Source organism: Pelmatolapia mariae, linkage group LG7 (assembly GCF_036321145.2).
Source record: "Pelmatolapia mariae isolate MD_Pm_ZW linkage group LG7, Pm_UMD_F_2, whole genome shotgun sequence".
NCBI classification, from domain to species: Eukaryota; Metazoa; Chordata; class Actinopteri; order Cichliformes; family Cichlidae; genus Pelmatolapia; species Pelmatolapia mariae.
The window spans coordinates 41,936,589-41,957,937 of NC_086233.1; the positions used below are offsets into that span (position 1 = coordinate 41,936,589).

Genomic DNA, 21,349 nt, shown 5'->3' on the forward strand with positions numbered 1-21,349 from the left:
TCTTTATGGAGCCTGCTTTGTGCACTGGTGTGCAGTCATATTAAGGGCTTCACTGGGACAAAAAAAAATATCGGCCTAGAATTTTTGGTCCAGGTGTCCCATCGTGATTGTACACATACAAACATGAAGTTGAGGACCACATGAAGTTTGGAGATCTGTAGTGATTGACTCTGCAGAAAGTTGGACATCTCTGTACTCTATGTGCTGTATGATTTTATACTCACCACTTCATGGCTGAGTTGCTGTTATTCCATATTGCTTCCACTTTGTTATAACACCACTAACACTTGGCTGTGGAATATTAGTAGCGAGTAAATTTCACAGCTGGACTTGTTGCACATGTGGCATCCTATCATAGTACCACAGTGGACCCATTATTGACAAATGTTTGCAGAGGTAGTCTATATGCCTGGGTGCTTCACTTTATACACATGTGGCCATGGAAGTGATTGGAACACCTGAAATCAATTACTTGGATGGATGATTGAATACTTTTGGTAATACTGTGTATAAGAAAAATGTTTAAATTAGTTTAGGTTGCAAGAAAATTTATGTTAAAGTAAGCGGTTGTTCAGCCTAGAAAACTGAAAGTCAATTTAAAAGTGTTTACATGGATTCTGATCCAACACCACTGGGGTCACTTTTCAGTTCTCAGTTTTTGCAATCATAATCATCATAATCTCAAATAACTGTGCATTTGGGAAGATCACAGAAACATTCATATTCATCCTTGAAATATATCAAACAGCTACTATAATAAAATATAAGTGTGAAGTAATGATTTCATTACAATATTGGTGCATGTGTAAAAGCAAGTTCTTCTAACTATAACAGTATATGTTTATTTGAACTGCATCATCCAGACAAAATATAACATTAAAAAAAAACGTATCTGCATGTCTGTGAATGAATCTCAGAATTGTAAATAAAGATGTGAAGGTGCCAATCACGAATTTAGATCTGGACGTCCACTGAGGGAGTCCCTCCACCAAATTTCTTCAGGATAATAAACAAACAAGCAGACAGGGAGGGATAGAAACACCTCTCACATAATCGACAGACACTCCAGCCCCCTGTAAGAGCAGGACAGATGTTCCAGCAGTCCTCTTTAATTTTCTGTCATATCAAAGCTGCTGCACTTGACTTAGGCTCGTGCTTACAGCAGTGCTGTAACAGCAGGAATGCTGTGCTCCTGTGTGGTCTTACACGGTGTGATCTGCATGATTTAGGACCCTTACATTTTTAAAACAGCAGCAGCACATTTTCTGATAGTCAAACATGAAAAAACACGGAGCACCTCACGCCTTCAGCATGAGCGCATCGCTGATTCTGCTTTTAATGTGTTTTCCACGCTGAATTAGAGCAAATATCATATAAAGACAGGGCGGCATGGAGAATACACGGGCTCTACATTTAAAGGGGCTTGAAGGCTAATTATAATTGCAAATTGGGAACTTGACTCCTGGCCCTCCTTTGGCAGAGATCCAGCTTGAACTCATCATTAAATGTTGCATCCACTGATATTCCCCAGTCATCAGACATTCATGGCCATATGTATGTTAAATATTTGTATCACATTAAATGCATCTCTAACTTTGTTATCATTTTAAAAAGAAATCTCTTTATCAGTAGATAGCTTTGATATATAACGATGGATATAAAAGACAGGTTATCACATCTAAAACCAAAGCTAAAACCTGTTACTAATGGCAACACTTGAAGATGGAACGAAAAGTTGGACTTTAAAGACAGCGGGGAGGCACGGTAAAGGTACAAAGGAGATAACAGCGTTCATGGTGTCGCAGCAGTTGTACACAAAAAAGTGACAGAAATAATGAGAGCATAAGAAGTTCAAACCATTTCTAAGTTTTTCAGCTCCACGTAGCAGACTAGTTACTTTATGAACTCAGATGCTGCTGGACAGTCGAACAAAGTATAGAGTCTGTTAACTGTCTCAGTGGAGAAGGAAAATCTTTGAGAAAATAGGGACAAGGATGTTCAGCCACATCCAGGTGTTGTCTTTAAAGTGCATTTATGCTTATTTTGTTAGAAGACAGAAGCTAGTGCCTTCACAAAATAGCTTAGCTATCTAACAGTTAACAGAAATGAGAGATAATTATATCACTGTGGTAACAGGACTTCATCGTTCGTCATCATTTGCCTTTTATGGTTTGGCTGGATTGGAATTGGGGACCTAAAATCTCTTCAACTGTTTCATAGAAGAATGCTGCATAAAAGACGGACATTACCAACAGTCAAAGATTAGTTTGTAGGCTCTCATTCTGAAGTCTTGGCTGGAGCATACTGACTGACGCATTTAGTTTTTGAAGAGCTGCAAGGTAACATATTAGGAGGAAGTGCTAAATAATCAGCTTAAATGCAAGACTGAAATTTGCCATTACTGAAGCACAATTAACCAAACAGCGACGACAGTCAGATAACCAGGTTGGCACCCGCCTGTCGCTCAAAAACCCATGTCCCAATAATGTCCTTTAGAACTTCAAGTCGGGGGTTCGACTCCCAACCAGAGCATCTGTATTCAGTAAGGGTCCCACAGCTAGACCCACCCCATGCTAACCTTGGAGATGAGCGAGAAAGAGATAACTGAAGCCATACTGGCTTGGAAGTCATCCAGATTAACAAGGTCCACATCAGGTGTTGAGGAACCAGCAACACTGATGAAAACTGGGCTACTGTAACAAGAAAGTATAAGTGGGCAAGGGATGAGAACCGGGCTCTGCTGGATTGCTACTACGCAGGTAACCCCAGTGGAAGGGGTTACATGAAGATCACAACACTCGGTGCAGTGACCGCCAAGCTGGGTGATTGGCTCCAGCAGATCCCAGGAACAACATCCGAGATCTCTGTCCAGAAGAGCGCAGTCCTAAGAGCTGCAAAGTTATATATATGTATATATATATATATATATGTGTGTGTGTGTTCCTCTGGATGCACAACGTATGGCCACACAATGCATTTTTAATAATTCGGTGTGTTTTTAAACCTGCAGTCTTTTAATGGCTGGCCAGGGGTGATTGTTGTGGTTGTAAAAACACTTCCCATCATACAGAACTCTATTAGAATATGCCCCAAGGTTTCATTAGGTTTATTTTATAACCTATGGTCATTTCAATAAGGGGAGATCATTAGAAAGAATGAACATGATTTATTGAAAATATGAACAGAATATAGATAGGCGTTTGGCTGTTAGACTCCAATGGCCTGTCTTGGCAGATCGGTGCTTGAGTGATGAGCGGTGGACATGGGGAGAAGGTCGGTTCCACAAAGGTGTCTGCAAAGGAGAAAGACAGATGCGCAGTGAGATTTAAATTACGCAGCATGAACCTGATTGGCCTGGAGAATGCCGGTAGAAGGTGATCTGACCAGACCAGTGATAACACAAACAGCTTGACAGCGTGGGAAAGTGAGAGTGAAAAAGCTTAGATTTAGCCGGCAGCACCTAGGAGTGGACAGATGTGAGACCATCAATCTTCCTTATTGAACGCATAAGTTTCATTATGAGAGTCTGAAAAGAGGATTATCCAGGCTAAGCACACTAGCTCATAATTTGTCAGTCACAAAGTATGAGCCAATGAATGAGCGCCATTCCTCTACAAATCCGTTTCACTTCGCAGGTCAGGTCCGGTTTCAAAACACCAAGCCGGTGATGCTGAAAATGCTGAGCTCGAGGTTTCAAAATGCAACTTCGTAAGCCACGAGCCTCTGTATACCAGCTATGTTTGACATAAAGCAAACAAAGCACACTGTGACTACATTTATTTATGCTGTAAAGTAGGGCATTTTGACATTGGAGTGTTTTGTTTCAACTAGCCTTTGGAACTGGCCTCAAGTGGCCATTAGAGGAACTGCAGTTTGCCACACTTGGAAGCTGGCTTTAATAGCCTTAGAGGTTGCTGCTTGGAAGCAGACTTTTGGATGTTTTGCAGTGTGTCTGGAGATCCCTTTTTAAAGAGGACCAGAAATGTATTTTATGCATTTCAATCATGCTAATAGTGTTAGTAAAAATAATTTTGCTTGAAGTAAAAAATAAAAGTGCCTACACAAAGCGACTTGGCATAGCCTTCCAGCTATGCAAAGTCACTACATAAGCCCCAGGGCTCACAACTCCCTGAGGCAGGCACAAAGGCGATGGTGGTTTTATGCGATGCTTACCCACTTAGAATAAATAAAGCGGCTGAAGTGACATGCTTTGAGTTTGTGTAGCTATAGGTGTAACACGTTGCCTCTTTAAGGCAGAAAATCCAGAGAGAGAGAGAGATAGTGCAGGGTGGGGGCTGGAGAGAAGAGGAGAGAAAAGTGGGAGCCAATAAGAGGCAGTGGGAGCAGACACAGTGTTTGTGACACCTTGTGGTGGAGCGTGAGGGGGTGGGAGAGTTTGAGAGAGAGAGAGAGAGAGAGAGAGAGAAAGGAGGGGGGCACCACTGGATAGAGAAAGAGAGAGAGAGGGAGAGATCAAAGCGAAAGAAGAGACAGAGGAGGAGAAACAAGGATGAGAGATAGCAGCATTGCAGCGAGAGCGAGCGAGCGAGAGCCCTTCCTGCCTTTGCAACGAGTGTTTACTCCACTTTTCCTGAGAGCCGGTTATCTCCCCTCTGCGTGAGTCATGGAAGTGATTTACTGTAGGTGAGTGGAGCGGCGCGGCAGCAGAAATACACAGATCTGTGTGTGTGTGCGTGTGTGTGTGGACCGTGGGGAGGTAAGATCGCTCCGTATCTCCCTGGATGTTATTTTCACAGTTTGGTCCCTTCATCCTCTTTTTCTTTCCCATCTCGTCGTGAGAAGCCGCACAACCAACTTCTGCGGAGTTTGGGTCTTGTTCAAACAGCCGCTTCTCCTCCTTTCCCCACATTTGTCCTCTCAGGCGTAGGATACTTTGTGCTCGTGCAGGCTGTACACACACTGTGTAAAGTGTGAAAGGCATGCTGCAGTCTCTCTCTGACAGTCTGAGCAGCATTTAGTGCTTCTGTATTGACAGTCGGACTCAACGGGACTGAGGGCTGGAAGAGGATGAGAGGGAGATGACTCAAATCTCTGCTTGAGGGACCTGGAGGGTAGCAGCATCAGCGATGATGATGTCGATCTGTAGAAGAGCAGAGATGGAGACAGAGAGAGAGAGGGAGGGAAAAAAAGAGATAATCTTGCACAAATAAGCCTTGGCTGCTTGTCAGATTTTTACACAGTATTTTTATGTCTGTGACAAAGCTGATGCCAAATGTGTGCATGTAGATCCTGTGTGATGGCTCCACAGCTGGATCTTCTCCCTGAGCATCTCTCTATGTCCCCACTAACTGAGGTGTGCAGCCTGTGGTTTTGTGTGTGTGTGTGTGTGTGTGTGTGTGTGTTTAAGGCAGGTGATCAGAGATTTGTGGCTCAGACATCCTGAGTGACAGCTGAGCTCTATCACAGCTTTCATCATGACTCAAGCTGGTAAACTGTAGCTCAGCTTGTGACACAACCCCCCCACCCCCCACCGTCATGAGGAAATAACCTGCCTTCATCTCATGGCTGGATTAGAGTGATTTACTGTCGCTCCCCGTTAGCCTGGATGTGTTTGTGTGGGGTCTGACCTATTATGGCACCTAATGGCCTCATATGTTATTTCCAAAAGGACATTGTCAAATGGTAAACACTGTTGTCAGCCACATCCAGCTGGACTGACAACACTTGTTATTAATGTTAGCTCTAGTTCTGACCCCTGTGAAAACTACTACTGGCAGAGGTGCTGGACAAGAATTAATAGACCCTTTAAAATTAGAAATTACATTTAGTGCAGACTGGATTTACCATCAGCCAGGATTTCCTTCACTCTTGCTAAAGGACAAATTTTTATCTTTTCTGGCTGGCCCACAAAGTAGTCCTCAACTCTTGATTGAATGTACAAAATATTAGGGTCACTGCCCTCGCATTGATCTTCAGGCCCTCTCTCCACATCCCTGTTTTCTTGCAGCTTAAAAATCCTTTTTCATTGATTCGTCTCCTCCTTTCTACCTGCACTCCCTCTGTTGTGATTCATATAGATTTAATACAGGGAATCAATGAAGGAAATGGCTGGATTGACCTCATCTGTGTTGTTTGTGGAAAGACAAAGAGCTTCTGACACCTTTTTAGATTCAGTTTGTTACCCTGTGAGAACTGCCCGGGACTTTTAAACAAACACATTCGCCTTCTTTTAAATTCGAGACATCATATGAAAGATTCAGGGGTGCAGACAGGTGAAATAGCTCACGCTCATGGATCGATGAACAGGCAGGGAAAAAAAGTGTAAATGAGAGAAGCAACAGAGCTAATAAATACGAATAGCAAGTTGTACCACGGTTGGTATTACTTACAAATCAGTGTCAGTCTGCTACCATCATATCGAGCGAGCAGAGCTAAATTGGGCAAATAAAGTTTTTGAAGCATGCACCGAATTTCTTGAGAGCAAAACAGTTTTTTTGTTTGCTTGTTTTTTACAGTACAGTCCTTTCATGTTCACTCACATCACTCACTGCACTTTGAGAAACAGGAGTACATTAAAAGTGCACTGCTGTCCTTAAAAGTGCAGTTTAAACAGTAAATGGACAAGTACTTATATAACACTTTTCTACTCTGAGCACTCAAAGCACTTTTTACTACAAGCCTCCTTTACCCGATCACACAAGCATTTTTTTTCTCTATATTCAAGTACCTTCTCTAATATTCACACCGCAATAGATGAATTGCAACCTAAGGATCTGCTGACATGCAGACTGTAGCTGGGCATCGAATCGTCAACCGACTGGTAGACAATCGGTCGCTCTACCTCCTGAGCCATAGCCGCCCAGTCAACACAGAAGTAGCCTGCAGGGTTAATTAGTGGTATCCAAAGTAATTAGGCGTGCAATCTCAAGGGTAAAAAAACACAAACAATGGTATACATGTTCCCAAGCAATAATAGGTGCATCATTGCACACTTTCATTTAGCTTTTATGATTAAATATAAAGTTTGGTAAAATATTAATGTTGCTCTTAGATTTTAAGATTTTTACATTTTACCATACAATAGTAGAGAGAAAACTCCAACAATGAGGTGACCCCATAAGTCAAGCACTTGGCAACAGTGGGAAGGAAAAACTCCCTTTTAACAGGAAGAAACCTCCAATAGAACAGGTTCAGGGAGGGGCAGCCATCTACCATGATGACCAGCTGGGCTGATGAGAGGGAGACGGGACAAAAGACAAGCTGTGGAAGTGAGCCAGAGATTAAATATTAACTAATTACTAAATGCAAAGTAGTAAGTTAAATAAAAAGCATTTGATTCAAGTCTCATATTGTGTTTCACTTCTATATTGGTGGCAGACTGTTAGCACTGTTGCCTCACAGCACGAAGGTTCTAGTTTCAGTGGGATCATTTCTCCCTAGGCCCGTTTGGTTTTCTCCAGTATAAAATAACAACTGAGAACAATGAATTGAGGTGAGGTTGGTAAGAGTAGAAATATGCTATATGAACTGCAGTGCATTTCCGAGGCTATGAATTTATAATTATAAAAATATGTACAGTTGATTATTACCCCAGTATGCAGTATTTTACTTTTTTTTTGTAAAAGATGCAGTTTTGTACTCTTACATTAAATTTTAAAATAGCCCTTCAAAGCTGTTCTCTATTGGGGAAAAAGATGTTTTCTGTCAATTATCTTATAGGATAGCACCCCAATGACAAGCTTTTGTACCTCTAATAGGACAATAAAGGAGCATTTTTAACACTCTCGTGACGCAACTTGTCTTCTGGTTACAAAATATGAAATGTCCACTCAAGATTTGTTTTATGTCTATGAATGTTCCTCAGTGCATTTTAAAATCTCAGTTGTCACGTTACACCTCTGTCTTTGAGAAATATTGTTAGTTAGTAAGAAAGCAGAAGTCTGATGGGAGCAATTAGACTTTTGCCAGTTCATAATAAATATTCACTTTCTTTGTCACTGAAACACAGTTAAGTGTTTATGCTTGCTCAAAAGCAGCACTAGGCGAGCCTTGCTGGTTGAAAAGTTTCACATTTGTTACCGACAGGAGGTGCTGGGTGTGGTAACACTTGTGCTGTAAGCACACGCAGCTAAAATGTCTTGGTGCTACATCACTGCAGCTGGTGTGAGAGTGGAAGTCAGCAAAAAACAAAGAAAATCTTGGTTGACTGAAATTGTAGCTTCTCTTCGATTGATTTATGTTGGATGGGTTTGTGGTTGTCATTAAATTAATTAAATCTCCTTCAATACACTGAGTGCACACTCAAGGCTTATTCACCAAAATTAATTAGAAATAAAAGTAAAAAGCTAGCATTTTAAGTGATATTACACCTTGTTATGATTACAGATTTGTACACCTGCCTATACACTGCTTAGTCAAATCCAGGTGTTTTTTGTAATGTAATCTTTTACATTACATTATTATGCTGAAGAAAAACAAACCTTTCTGAGTAATAAATCCCACACATGATATAATTCTTTATATATTTGATGAAAGAGGAGGCTTCTCTTGTAGCATGGTCTGCGTGTTGCTGCTGCTGGCAGGTACTGGGAAGCTGCTACAAACCTATAAATAAATCACACATATTGAAATATGTCAATTCTGCTGTGTTTACACTCAAAGCCTCGAGTGGTAAATGCAAGATGTGTTGAAACATCCGTACACAGACAAGTTAGCTTTCTGTTTTTAGAAGATATGGTGTGTGGCTTGCTGAGTTTGTGATATATAAAATGAGATTCAACTCGACTTTTTCTTTTTAATGGGGTCCGTCAGTTTGGAGATAAGTAAACTTTCTGCAAATTTAGGTTAGACTTGCAATGTTCATTAGGTTATCATGGACTGAGGAAGAAGGACCCAAATACATACCAAAACAAGTAAAACTGTGAAAACTGACTGTAAAAAGTCCATTAGGTACAAAAATCCAAATAGTCCCCCCAAAAAATAACTGGTGCTCTAAAAAAGAACTCAAGGACAGGCTGGGCTAATAGGGAATGAGCTAGGAAACTAAACACAGCTAAATCACATAAAGTAATGAACAATAGTTGAACTACAAAGATTAATCCAATGACATGACAGAGAAGGTAGAACTACGCAGCAAGTGACTACCACAATAAAACAGGAAACAGGAAACCCAAACATGAAAACTGAGACAGAGACTTAATTAAGACACAGGGAACACAGGGGCAGCAGGATAAACTGAAATACCGAATTATAAAATATTAACAAAACTAACCATGACCAGATCCCACATAGGTAAACTACAACAAAGATGAAAATAAACAGAAAGAAACCAACCTGGAACATTTTGGAATACAAAATATGAATCTCTAAATATCACAAATGCAAATACAAAAACTCAAATTCAGGCATGAAACCTGACGTAGGTTTGGTGTGTTCAAAGCTGTCACAATTTAGGGTGTTTAAAGTTTCTTTTTCCTGCATTACAAAATTAATGTATTGGTCTTATTCGGCTATTGCAGTTTCCATTATGTCCTTTTTAAAGTAACACATTGTCAGACCAACAAGGATGTGCTTGCACGAGAGCATGTCAACCAGCCAAGCTGTGAGACCTGAGACTATAGCAGGTCTTACAGGTTTAAGATAATGTTAAGCAGTTCTTTAACATAAAAAAATCAATAAAATAAAAAATAACAGTTTTGCTTGCTTTTAATCTCTGGGTCCCTTCTTTTGTCCTGTCTCTCTCCCTTAACCCCCAACCAATTTCTTTTTGTTAAAAGGGAGTTTTCTCTTCCCACCATCGCCAAGTACTTGCTTATCGGGGGTCATCTGATTGTTCGGGTTTTCTCCGTTTATTGGGTCTTTACCTTACAACATAAAACACCTTGAGGCAATATTTGTTTTTTATTTGGCACTAAAAAATGGAATCAAATTGGATTGAATTGAACTGAATTCTGCAAAAACAGAGTAGCTGAACATAAGCATATTTGAGTAGACAAAATCTGAAATTCAGTACATATTCCATTTTTTGATAGTTAACCTCCAATCAAATAAGTTTCACTTCTGAATCATTAAATGAATCATTTAATATCAGTAATTTTATGTTGTAGCTGATGCACAAAACACAATGCAGTACACAAACAACAAGGCTCAAACAGAACAGATATGTGAACAAAAGAAAAAAAGCATGTCAAAAAGAACCTCATAACTAGAAAAAAATAATGACAAAACAATTTCACAATGGAACAATAGAGAGTGTGTTTTGATGTGCCTTGGCCTTGAGTCGTCGCGCTCCTTTTCAGCTTTCTCTTCGACAAAATAAAGTGTGAAAAATATGGAAGGTGGGTGGACAGCCTACTTTTAAGCAAGCGAGCGAAGTCTACACGGCCATCTGCTCGCACCAGAATTTTCTTTTAATCAAGGCTGCAGCCCCACAAGAAGCAGACTCCCTCTCACTCCCACAATTTAGCATCTTGTATTAAGTGGGAACAGAACACTCAGCATAACATGGTAGCTACATCAAATCCAAGTTGAAATCCAAGAGTGGCTTTGGTGCCATAAACAGATGCTCCATTTGACAAATTAGTCAGAGATTTGCTGTTGGACGCTCGATGCTGATGCTTTTCCTGAGCAGCTTCCTTTTTTATTTTTAGATTCCTTTTCTAACTTTGTCACAAACACACTTTATGTTAGAGTTTTACTGAAATTCATTAAAAATGTGAATCGGATTCTTCGGATACACATTAAAGCGGAATATAACACATTTAAAACATAAGTATCTATGAATACACATTCAGAAGACAAAGTACTTTATTGCAGTGTTTCCCAACCACTGTGTCATGGCACATAGGTGTGCTGTGAGAAATGATCAGGTGTGCCATGCAAGATTATCTGGTTCCACCTGATTAGTGCTCTAAACGATCGGCGTAACGGGCAGAACAATTACATTCTCTTCCACTAGAGGCCAGTACAACTACCTGCTCTAATTAAATGGGTTGCCAACTGGCAGTAAAACAGAAGAAGACTAAGAAGAAATTACATAATAGTCATGCTGTGAGCTGACACAGCCCGTAATGGCGATAGATAAATATTTGAAAATAAAAAGTAATCAATCTGACCTGGGTCCTGGAGAAAATTCTGACCCAGATGAAGGCCCTAGTATGCGTAGTGGTCAGAAGAAAGCAAAAAATGGGATATTGGGGACAACCCGAGCCAATTCTGCTATACCTGGTGCGCGGGGAAAAATTATCAGTATGCTTTTTGTGACATTCTTGTTTGGTGGTGTGTGCCATGGCTCCAAAAAGTTGGGAAACACTGCTTTATTGTACATTTGGTGGTACAATAGCTTGCTACTGCGGCAGTACCCTCGTATGGACCTTCTTATTGTGGTAGAACCATTGTACCCTTAACAGAGAGTATTTGTTTGTACTTTTGTGGTTTGTCCTTTACAGACACCAGTCTTCAACTTCTAGTGGCAGTTTTCTATGTTTATGTAAAGCTACAAAAACTGACATTTAAAAAAAATGTATTCATTCATACACAGTGGTTTTCAAGTCTTACTAGCACCTATAGCACATTTGTATAGATCGTACCTGTAAGACAAAGTAAGTCTCATTTCATATGAGGTTCTAAACCATAATACTATATTACATTTAAGTTTATCAAATGCCCTATTTTATTAATATTTAACTAAGATCAAGATTAAAGAAAAAAAAGTTTTATATTATGATGTACGCTCACTTCAGAGTTACACCTTGCTAGTACCATGTCAGACCCCCTTTTTGCCTAATTGTCCTGAAGGTAAAAGATAAGCTTAAAATCTTAATTTTTTTAGCTCATTTTTGTAAACACAAAGACAGCATGGAGACAGCTACATCTTTTCCTTCCCATTGCAGATAACCTGAGAAGGGTAAACCTGTGTTTGTTAGTTTGTTTTGTATAAAATATGATTATAAATTCAGTCAAACATTAACAGATAACACAATAAACAGGTTAGGATAATCCTTTAATGGCCAGCACCCCTGTGGGTACACAGTACCGTACTTGTATTGTTTAATTCAATTCCATTCAATTTTATTTTATTTATACAGCGCCAAATCACAACAACAGTCACCTCAAGGCACTTTATATTGTAAGGTAGACCCTACAATAATACATACAGAGAAAAACCCAACAATCATATGACCCCCTATGAGCAAGCACTTTGGCGACAGTGGGAAGGAAAAACTCCCTTTTAACAGGAAGAAACCTCCAGCAGAACCAGACTCAGGGAGGGGCGGAGCCATCTGTCGCGACCGCTTGGCTTCTTAGGTGTTACGTAACGAAACACTTACCAGACACTTTATATCTTTCTAGAACAGGAACAATGTGCTATAAACATTCCTCAAATATTTTGGTTCATATTGACATGATAGCATCACACAGCTGCAGATTTGTTGGCTACACATCCATGATAAGAACCATACATGCATCACATCCCATAGGTGCTCTATTGAACTGAGTTCTGGTTACTGCAAAGATAATCTGAGTAGAAAGAACACAATGTCACGTTCAAGAGGATAATTTGAGCTTTGTGACAAGCTGTGTTATCCTGCTGGAAGCAGCCTTCAGACCATGGTACACTGTAGTCAAAAAGAGATGGACATGGTCAGCAACAATACCCAGGCATTGTTGTGCCTGTCTGAATTTTAGCTGCAGTTCCCTGATGTTAGCTAACAGGAGTGGCACCTGGTGTGGTTTTCGGCTGCTGTAGCCTATCAGCTTCAAGGTTTGACTTCAAGGTTCAAGGTTTACATTCAGAGCTCTTCTGCATTCCTTGGTTGCAACAAGTGGTTATTTGAATTACTCTTGCCTTCGAAGCACTCTGGCCAAGCTTCTTTGACCTCTGACAATAACAAGGGATTTTCAGCTAGTGCCAGCCACTGGATATTTTTTCTCACATTGTGTGGGAAATCCCAGCAGATAAGCAGTGTTTGAAATACTCAGACCAACCCGTCTGGTACCAACAGTCATGCTGCATTCAAAGTCCCTTAAATCTCCTTTCTTCCACATTCTAATTCTTGGTTTGAACTTCAGTAAGATGTCTTGATCATGTCAACATACCTAAATGCATTGAATTGCTGCAATGTAATTGGCTGATTAGATATGAGCGGTTGAACAGGTGTACCTAAAATGTCTGCTGTTACAGAGATGCTCAATAATGAGAGTGTTCTGTCTGAACACATACGCAATGTTTTGGGAAAAAAACATGTTCATCAGAGAAAATGCTGTTTGTGAAAGTCTAATGCTCAAGTCTGACTGAACATGCAGTCCTTAGTCTCTAATGGACAGACACTTCATTAGAGTGTGCGTGGGTGAAAGAACATTATAGTCTTTTAAATGATAAAAATAAAATGTGTCACCTTATATTTGTTTCTTTTCTGCTCTGTTTCTTTTTCCTTTCAGGCTGTCTTATTGTTGTGATTAAATCTGCCCCATGCCAGCCCAGAGAGCGTACACAGGGGACAAGCAGCACACAACCTGACCACATCAGCAGGCAGGTACTGGTTTTGTATTCTAACACTTGTAGTTTCTTTTTAAAAGTGCTTCAGGGTTCAGTATGTGAATGATTTTTTTTACACAATGTTGTCAAGTTTGTTGTAATCACACATTTTAATTGTTGCCACAAATGTGACTCTCGTCATCAGAACAGCACAGGCACTGCTAATCATTCTGTGTCATCATTTCTTCGAATGTGATAATTCGCAGCTGTAATTGTATGCAAAATCTGTGAATACTGTTTGTTCTGGAATTGGGCTGTGAATCAGAAGTCTAAAGAAAACAAGCAGAGTATCACTTTGATTTTTACAAACCCTTGAATACTTATCAGTTCTGACCTACCTGAGGCAAAAGGAGATGTGTTGAGAACTCAGATCCTGTGAGAACATTTTTCTGTTAATATCATTTTATTTGTATTTTGAAGCAGTGAAGAAGAGCATTTAGTTCTTTCAGGTTATGACAGTTTTTCTGGTTAATGTAACTAAAACCAAAACTAGGTGTAAAAAAAAACATTTTAGTTATATGAAAAAATATAAACAGAGGAAATGTCCTTGGTTTTGATCTTTTGCCAATTTGTCAGTTGCCTGTCGTGCCCTGTTGCCTTATTTAATGCCACTTAAAATTTTGCCAATGACAAAGACTTTATTATAATAACTAAAAAAGATGCATATGGTTGATGCTGCTCTTGCAAGCCACTTTGCAACCCACCTTCACCAGCACCTCTATTTCATGTTATTTCTGACTTGATCAGTGCCATTTCCAGTTGACTGTGAAGGCTGCTCTGTTCTTTGTGCCTGCTCTCCCTCCTTTTTAGACTTTCCAGGTAAAGCTTGCAGAATGGCAGGGAATTCCTAGAACAGAGCTATACCAAATATAACTGCAGATGAAATAATAGCCCCATTTTCTCTAAATGACTGCAACTTTAACAGTTAAACAGGCTCTACTGGTTTATACCTCAGAGTTCCATAATGTGGGTTAAAGGTTCATCAAAATTGATGCGTCTGAATCTAAATAGCATGTGTTCAACTTCCAAGCTATATTTCTCAGCAACACTACTGCTCTATATGATAAACACCCACAGCTGTTTGTGTCCAGTAAAAGGGAGACTTTTGACATGTATAAAGATTATTGGTGCTGATCGGGTATATGCAGTTGCTTCAGGGTGCGACCTTAATCTTTGCCTTTCCTGGAAGGAAAGTATATAGGAGATTTATGCTGCACTTATAATCTAACTTATATATCTAAATAAAGCTCATTTTCTTTCGTGCTAAGAGTTGGACGAAATGATTCACAATAAACATGAAGCTGCAATCAGCTTAGCTTAGTATAAAAACTCGAGATTGAGGAACAGATAACCCGCTGTAAGCTTTGAAGCTTCCCTCAAACTATTTTTTTTTGTTGGGTTTCAGTTAAGCTGCTTTTGACTCCTCCCTCGTCACAAAGGGTTGCTACAACAGGTAGCTCTGCATGTTTGATTTAGCACTTTTACACCAGATACCCTTCCTGATGCAACCCCAATGAGTATTTGTGTCTCCAGCTAGAATCAAACAGCAACCTTTTGTTTGCCAAGGAAGGTTTCAGACATGTCAGGTATCAGTAAATGTAAATGTTTCTCTGTTGCTGACTCTTTCAGATTGAGAGAAGGTATTGTCAACACCAACACTTTGGTCCAGAGTTCTTCTAAAGTAGACATTAAATTGTGAATGTATTTATTTGCTGAATTAGATAGTACTCTGGCAAATAACTTATAGCATTAAATGTATTACTCTGGGTCAATCCACGTGTACGATGACGTTTGATATTCTCCACAGGCTGCTTTGCTTTGCTGTAGCTTCTAATATACTAAACCATGTGGATGATTAATGGTCACATTCAGTACTTGTTTTAGTTTTCTTTCAGCTTAAGTGTTGATCGCTGCTAAGCGATTCCTGATAAAAAAATCAATAAAATGGGATACAGGGATGAATTAAAAAATACTTTTATTAACATGCAGCATGTATGTCTGCAAGGACAGGCATCCTGAAAACATTTAATTGGAGAACCACAGACCATAAAGTCTGTAAGTAATATTTCATCCAACAATCCACATATTGAAGTGGAACAGACCAATTATTAATTATTTAAGGGTACAGCTGGTATAGCTTTCCTGACTATTCTCAGATTAAGACCAACCAAGAACTGACTGCTAACAGCTTCTGTCTGTAACCAAAGCCTGATACATCATATTTATGTGGAACTGCTTGGAACTTCACTGTTGTCCCGAAACTATTAAAAACTCTTCCACATGTCATTAAGAGATATCTTCCTTCATTACCATAAATACATATCCTCCTGCCAAAAATGCTTCTCTTGGAAGAATACACTTAAATTAAAAATTCACAGGTCTACACTACCCAGTATGTTACAGTTTTCTGTTTTTTTTAAATACAGAAACTACATATTTTGTGAGTCTTGCACCATCGCCAATTTCCTTATTTTTATATAAAAATGGGAAATATGTGCAGTTATTTACTGAAGCATGTGGAAGCATAAATGGAAAAGAGTTTGTACAGTTCTAACAAGCTTGAAAGTCGATGTGTTCTGAACACCTTTCTTCTTCAACACAGTCTGAACTCTCTCAGGCAAGCTTTTCTGTAATATCATTAAGTAGTCCTGACGAATAGTTCTCCGGGCTTCTTGGAGGACATTCCAAAGCTCTTTAAAAGCTGCCTTTTGTTCTGTTCTCTGCTGAGAAGATCCCACACTGCTTCAGTAACGTTGAGATCCAGCTCTGGGAAGCTGATCCATAACTGATAATGTAGTGTGTGCTTTCCTATCCAAGTATGCATGCAATAACTTGAGAACAAAGCGACGTCGGATTTTTAAATTCATACCACAAGTGCATCTGCTGGGAGGCTGAGGGGTAGAACTGGCCGCTTCTGTATTTTTGCTGTTTCTGAACGACATGACTTTTGGATAATTTTCATTTGCTGTAATTTTTCTTAGGCTTCCCACTGCTTCTTTGTCCCCAGCTTGTCCAATTTCCCTATTATTTTTATACACTGCACACAATGATAGACATATCTAGTTTTCTTGATGCAAAAATATTATTTTATGTCACACCGTGTTATCCTTGACAATTTTCAAAGATTGAGCTAAAGAAATATGAACATATTTTTGGCTGCTAGTAACAAGTCCCTTGTTAGTTCCTTGCCGGTGCATCCCCTGGTGCCTTTGTCCATCCATCCATTCGCTTTCGCTTATCCTTTTCAGGGTTGCGGGGGGTGCTGGAGCCTATCCCAGTTGTCTTAGGGCGAGAGGCAGGGTACACCCTGGACAGGTCGCTAGTCTGTCGCAGAGCTAACACATAGACAGAGACAACCATTCACTGTCTTCTCATTCACTCCAGCAAACACACCTATAGGCAATTTAGTGTTAACCTAATTTAGTGTTTCCAGTTGACCTATCCCCACTAACTGCATGTCTTTGGACTGTGGGAGGAAGCCAGAGTACCCAGGGAGAACATGCAAACTCCGCACAGAAAGACGGTGGAATGGTGGAATTGAACTCAGGACCTTCTTGTGAGGCCACCATGCCAGTGTGCCTTTGTTTTTCTGTAATAATTCACAAGTTAGTGTTAAATATCTTAACAGACAAGAACAAAAATCATCTTCTGAACTTTTGGAAGCAAAATATGAAGAAATGAGACTTGTCTCATGATCTTTGCACAGTAATATATGTATTATCCTGTATGTCCCTGCACACCAGTAGGTGTGGAGTCCAAAATCCATTTAGAGTTGAAGTTAGATTGGGAAATGAAAAAAATAACTCAGTGCAAAAGTGCCAAAAACTGCAGTTACTCTGATGGTCATGTGATGGTCATGTGAGGCTGGCTCCAAAAGTATATCTATCACTCCAAATTGCCATCTCTGATATTTAGCCATGAGCAAACTCTAACCCTTTTGCGACTTCAAGAAGGAATAAGGGAGTGCCGCACCACTTAACAATATATTAAACTTTCAGCCTAAGAAAATAGATTTCAGTCCAAAACCTTAAACGATCATAATTAAAATGATATAAAACAGATTCATCTTTTGCTAAAATTAATTCTTCATTTTTGGGAGTTCTTTCATATTTCAGTAAGAAACGCTGGTGTGTATTTCTCCTTGTTGCAGGTTTGTTTAGAAGGCTATGATTACAAAATCTGCCTCGAGTCTGACTGAACTTTTATCCTGAAGTAAGATAAGGGTCAAAGGGAAACCAGGCATCATCAATAATACGTTTGTTGTCTCTGTCAGATTAGCTCTTTTATTTCGGTTGTGTTTCAAAGGCGTTTGGTCTGCCTCCCTCTAACTTTTGACAACTTAGAAGAGGAAGGCTTATTGTAGTCCCACAAGGCTTAATTATCCCTCCGTCTGATAACAACCTGGTAAGAGAGGAGGTCGGCCAGAATGAGAACAGGAACCAAGGGAGGGGTGGGGGTGGGGGTGGGGGGGTAGGATTAATGTAGATTGTCTGATATTACCTGGCCTCTGATCAAAAGACTGTGTTGGCAGGCGGAGCACATAATCCTCTTGATTTCGCCTGTCAGTGCCAAAAACTTCTGGTACTGTGTAGCTCAGTGGGTAGGGCAAGACATTACTGACCAGCCAATGGGAACTCTGCCATATCGTTTCAAAAAATACATATCTTAAAGCATGAATCATATAAAATATTTCATCAAAATGCACAGGTAAGTACTGACCTCACAGCCTTAGAGCAGAGTGATTTTTTTTTCCTGTCATTTTTGTATTTATAAATATTGACAAATTTTCGTATGATAGTACTAAGAGTTTTGTGGCATTTTAATATATCCATCCATTCTTACATTTTACTCGCTCTCTGTTGTATTATCTGTGGATCTTTGTGTCCAGAGAGAAAGCAATTTTGAGCAAATTTTCATCTTTAGTCATCATCTTTTTTTTCTCTTCTGAAGTGCATCTCTCTTGCAATAAGATGCAATGAGATGAAATATTATTAGAATGGGGTTTTTTTTTCAACTCAAGGACATTTTCTCAAAAAAAAGGAAAAAGAGACAAAAAAGTGATGTTTAAAAAAGAGAGCAGCTCAAAAGACACTGACAAAAGAAATGTTGATGATTAAGATAATTATGATGTGGGGCATTATATATAATAACTACTAGTAGCAGCTTACATACAAAAACCACCATATGCATATCTATGTATCTGTCTATGTATCATATATGTTTAATGCTAAGCTTACTGTGCAGTCAGACACATGAATATGTCCTCTATAGAAAACAAAGAGCAACTTGCAAACCATCTATCAAGTGCAGATCCTGATGCCACATTCTGATGGAGAATGTTTCTTTCAAAACCCCCTTTTTTATTTAGATCTGTGCTTTTGGCTTCCTTTAAAAAAAGTTTTGTGCATAATCTAGTTTGAAAAGAGAATCTATCCTTTGAAAGAGCTGTCCTAATGCTAAACTGCTTAATGGATAGAAAAAGCAGCAATTTGACTTTATACTCAGTAGTGCTGATCTGGCACCTAAAAGAGATCTACCCATATTTTGCAACATTACCAACCATGGTTAGTTACTATATCATGATAATTGATTTTTCTGACATTTGTCCCTATTCACATTAAGAAACTTTCCCACAGTGGATTCACCTCCATGCTGAAGGTTACATTTTAGAGATGATCTCAATCGATGATATATGATTATATCAGATAGGAGGAGAGGAGAGCCGAGCGTCCGTGTCTAATGATTCAAATAGCCGCTTTCACCTCTGTTGGGAAAAGTAATTATGAGAAAGTCACGTGAGGCTGAAAAAGGGAACGTGGATGAGGACAAGATCAGAGAAATGCACCATTCATCTTTTGTAAAAGAATTTTTTCCGTCTGAAAAATTGCGACATTTGTTGACAAGAAATTGTTTTGCATGCAAAGCAACAATTTAAAAGTCTAAAAAAGGGACGTTGATTATAAGAGGAACATAAAAGAAGAGATGAGAAGAGTTTGATTAAATTGTGTGCAAAGATAAAAATGTGCAAACTCATTGGAGTATGTAGGGGACACTGGGGTAGCATGTCCTATACAGTAGATCTGGAAATAACAAAGCGTTGTATGATGCAACACAAAGAAGGAACATTGCCAAAGTCTCCATTATTAAATGACTGTGAGCTCCTCTGTACAAACCTCAAAATTTTTAAGTTATATGACCTCTTAAACTGTTCAGAGATATATGCATCAAAAGTTGGTTCAAGGAAATAAACTTGCAACCTTTGTTCATTTGTTAGGAATGCTGCCATTGCTGTGCCTCACGTTTCCAGCTGAATTTTATTCACCAAATAGAATCGTGTCAGAAGTGTCAGAAGTCCAATTGTTATTCTAAGCAATGACAGGCCTTCTCTGCATCAAATCATAGCAAGACTCAAGGTTTCTGTGGAGGTGAGGCAATTCACTTTAAAACACTGTGAGGAAACTGGAACATTTGTTTCCCAAACACGATCAGGCAGGCTGAAAGTGACCACACCGTCAGAGGATCCAGACATTTAGCTGTATTGGCAGAGAGACGGAGAAGCAATTTGATCACAGATGATGTGAAAAATGCTTAATTTACCCTTATTAAGGGACTTCTTACAGATAATGTAAATAAAGAAGAAGAGTCAGAAGAAGGCTGTCCAGCAGAGGAGTTAGGGGCCTCTAAACCGCTTCTTTAGAGGCGGAAGGAAACAAGGTCAGATTGGCGAGGTAGTCTGAGACTAACATTTCACTGTGATTGACTGAAAAAATTGTCCTTTTTCCTGATGACTGAGGTTTTAGATTTTAGGTTAGTTTTAGATTACTGGCAGTAACAGCGAGGTGTGTGTAAGTGTTATCTACATTGAAACGAGTGGGGAGAATATTCAAATTTATGGCTATCATAATTTAGACCCCTGCAGTGAATCGACATCTTCCTGACCAAGGAGCATTACAGTCCTCGGAGTCATACTATTCTGACTGGTTTATATATTTATATATGAGTATTCATGCCTCAGACCAACGTGCGCTGACTGTCATGGACTGAAAAAGCAGCCACAAAAAAATCCGTCAGTCAGATTTTTCCTACAGAAATCAATATAAATGAATGATAAGCAATGATAATGCTGTTCATAATGAGCAAATTAGTTACTTAACAGTTCAGTAATCACTGAGTGGGCCATAAATTTGAAGCCAGAAGGACAATCAGATGGAAGCTTATCAATCCTCCATTTATATCAGCACCCTGCTGAACTGTGAAGAGCACACGAGTCAAACACATGGTCTGTGACATGTGTATGACGGTGTTTCAGATCAGGGATTATTGCATTAATTAGCATGGATATGCTCTTCAAAAATTGAAACCCGTCAGTGATTGGATCAGATAAGCATTTGACATTCAGAGCTTGCTTTTACCCCTCATTTTGCAAATCCCAGGGAGGATTTCATAACAGACGCCTGCCTGCTACTGAGCTCTCAAATTCTATTTTCTTCTTTTCCATTTTTACTGTCTGCAGTAGTGCTGTGCTGTGTATCAGTGTTAACTCGTTTTAGAGTAGTGCCATCATCTTTTCCTGCTGAATATCGAGTAGTATATCTAGACTGTATATAAAAGATGAATATAGCCTCTGGGTCTGAAAAGTGAAGCCAAAGGGGAGCTTCTTTAAACCTGCATTCTTCCTAATAACCAGCAGGGGGCGACTTGTTTGGTTTCAGAAAGAAGTTTGTGTACGGAAGTCAAGTGTCCTTTTGTTTTAGTTTCTGTTGGATTATTCTTGCCTTTTTCATTACTTTACACCTATGACTTAGTGAAACCCCGTCAACCTGAGTGATCTTTGTCCTCACCATCCTCTGT

The 21,349-nt window shown here is 39.4% G+C and overlaps 1 protein-coding gene across 3 annotated transcripts in view; it reads left to right on the forward strand.

The window, feature by feature from the left end:
* Positions 1-4,455: 4,455 nt before the first annotated feature.
* The window catches only part of LOC134632283 (alpha-1,3-mannosyl-glycoprotein 4-beta-N-acetylglucosaminyltransferase C-like), a 68,543-nt gene continuing 51,649 nt past the window's right edge, over positions 4,456-21,349 (forward strand). For 2 of the 3 annotated variants that reach the window (XM_063480945.1, XM_063480948.1), the window contains exons 1-2: positions 4,456-4,644; positions 13,402-13,496. The gene's annotated coding sequence lies outside the window, so the exon portion shown is untranslated. The remainder of the gene's footprint in view (positions 4,645-13,401; positions 13,497-21,349) is intronic. The other variant, XM_063480947.1, reaches the window with a different exon arrangement.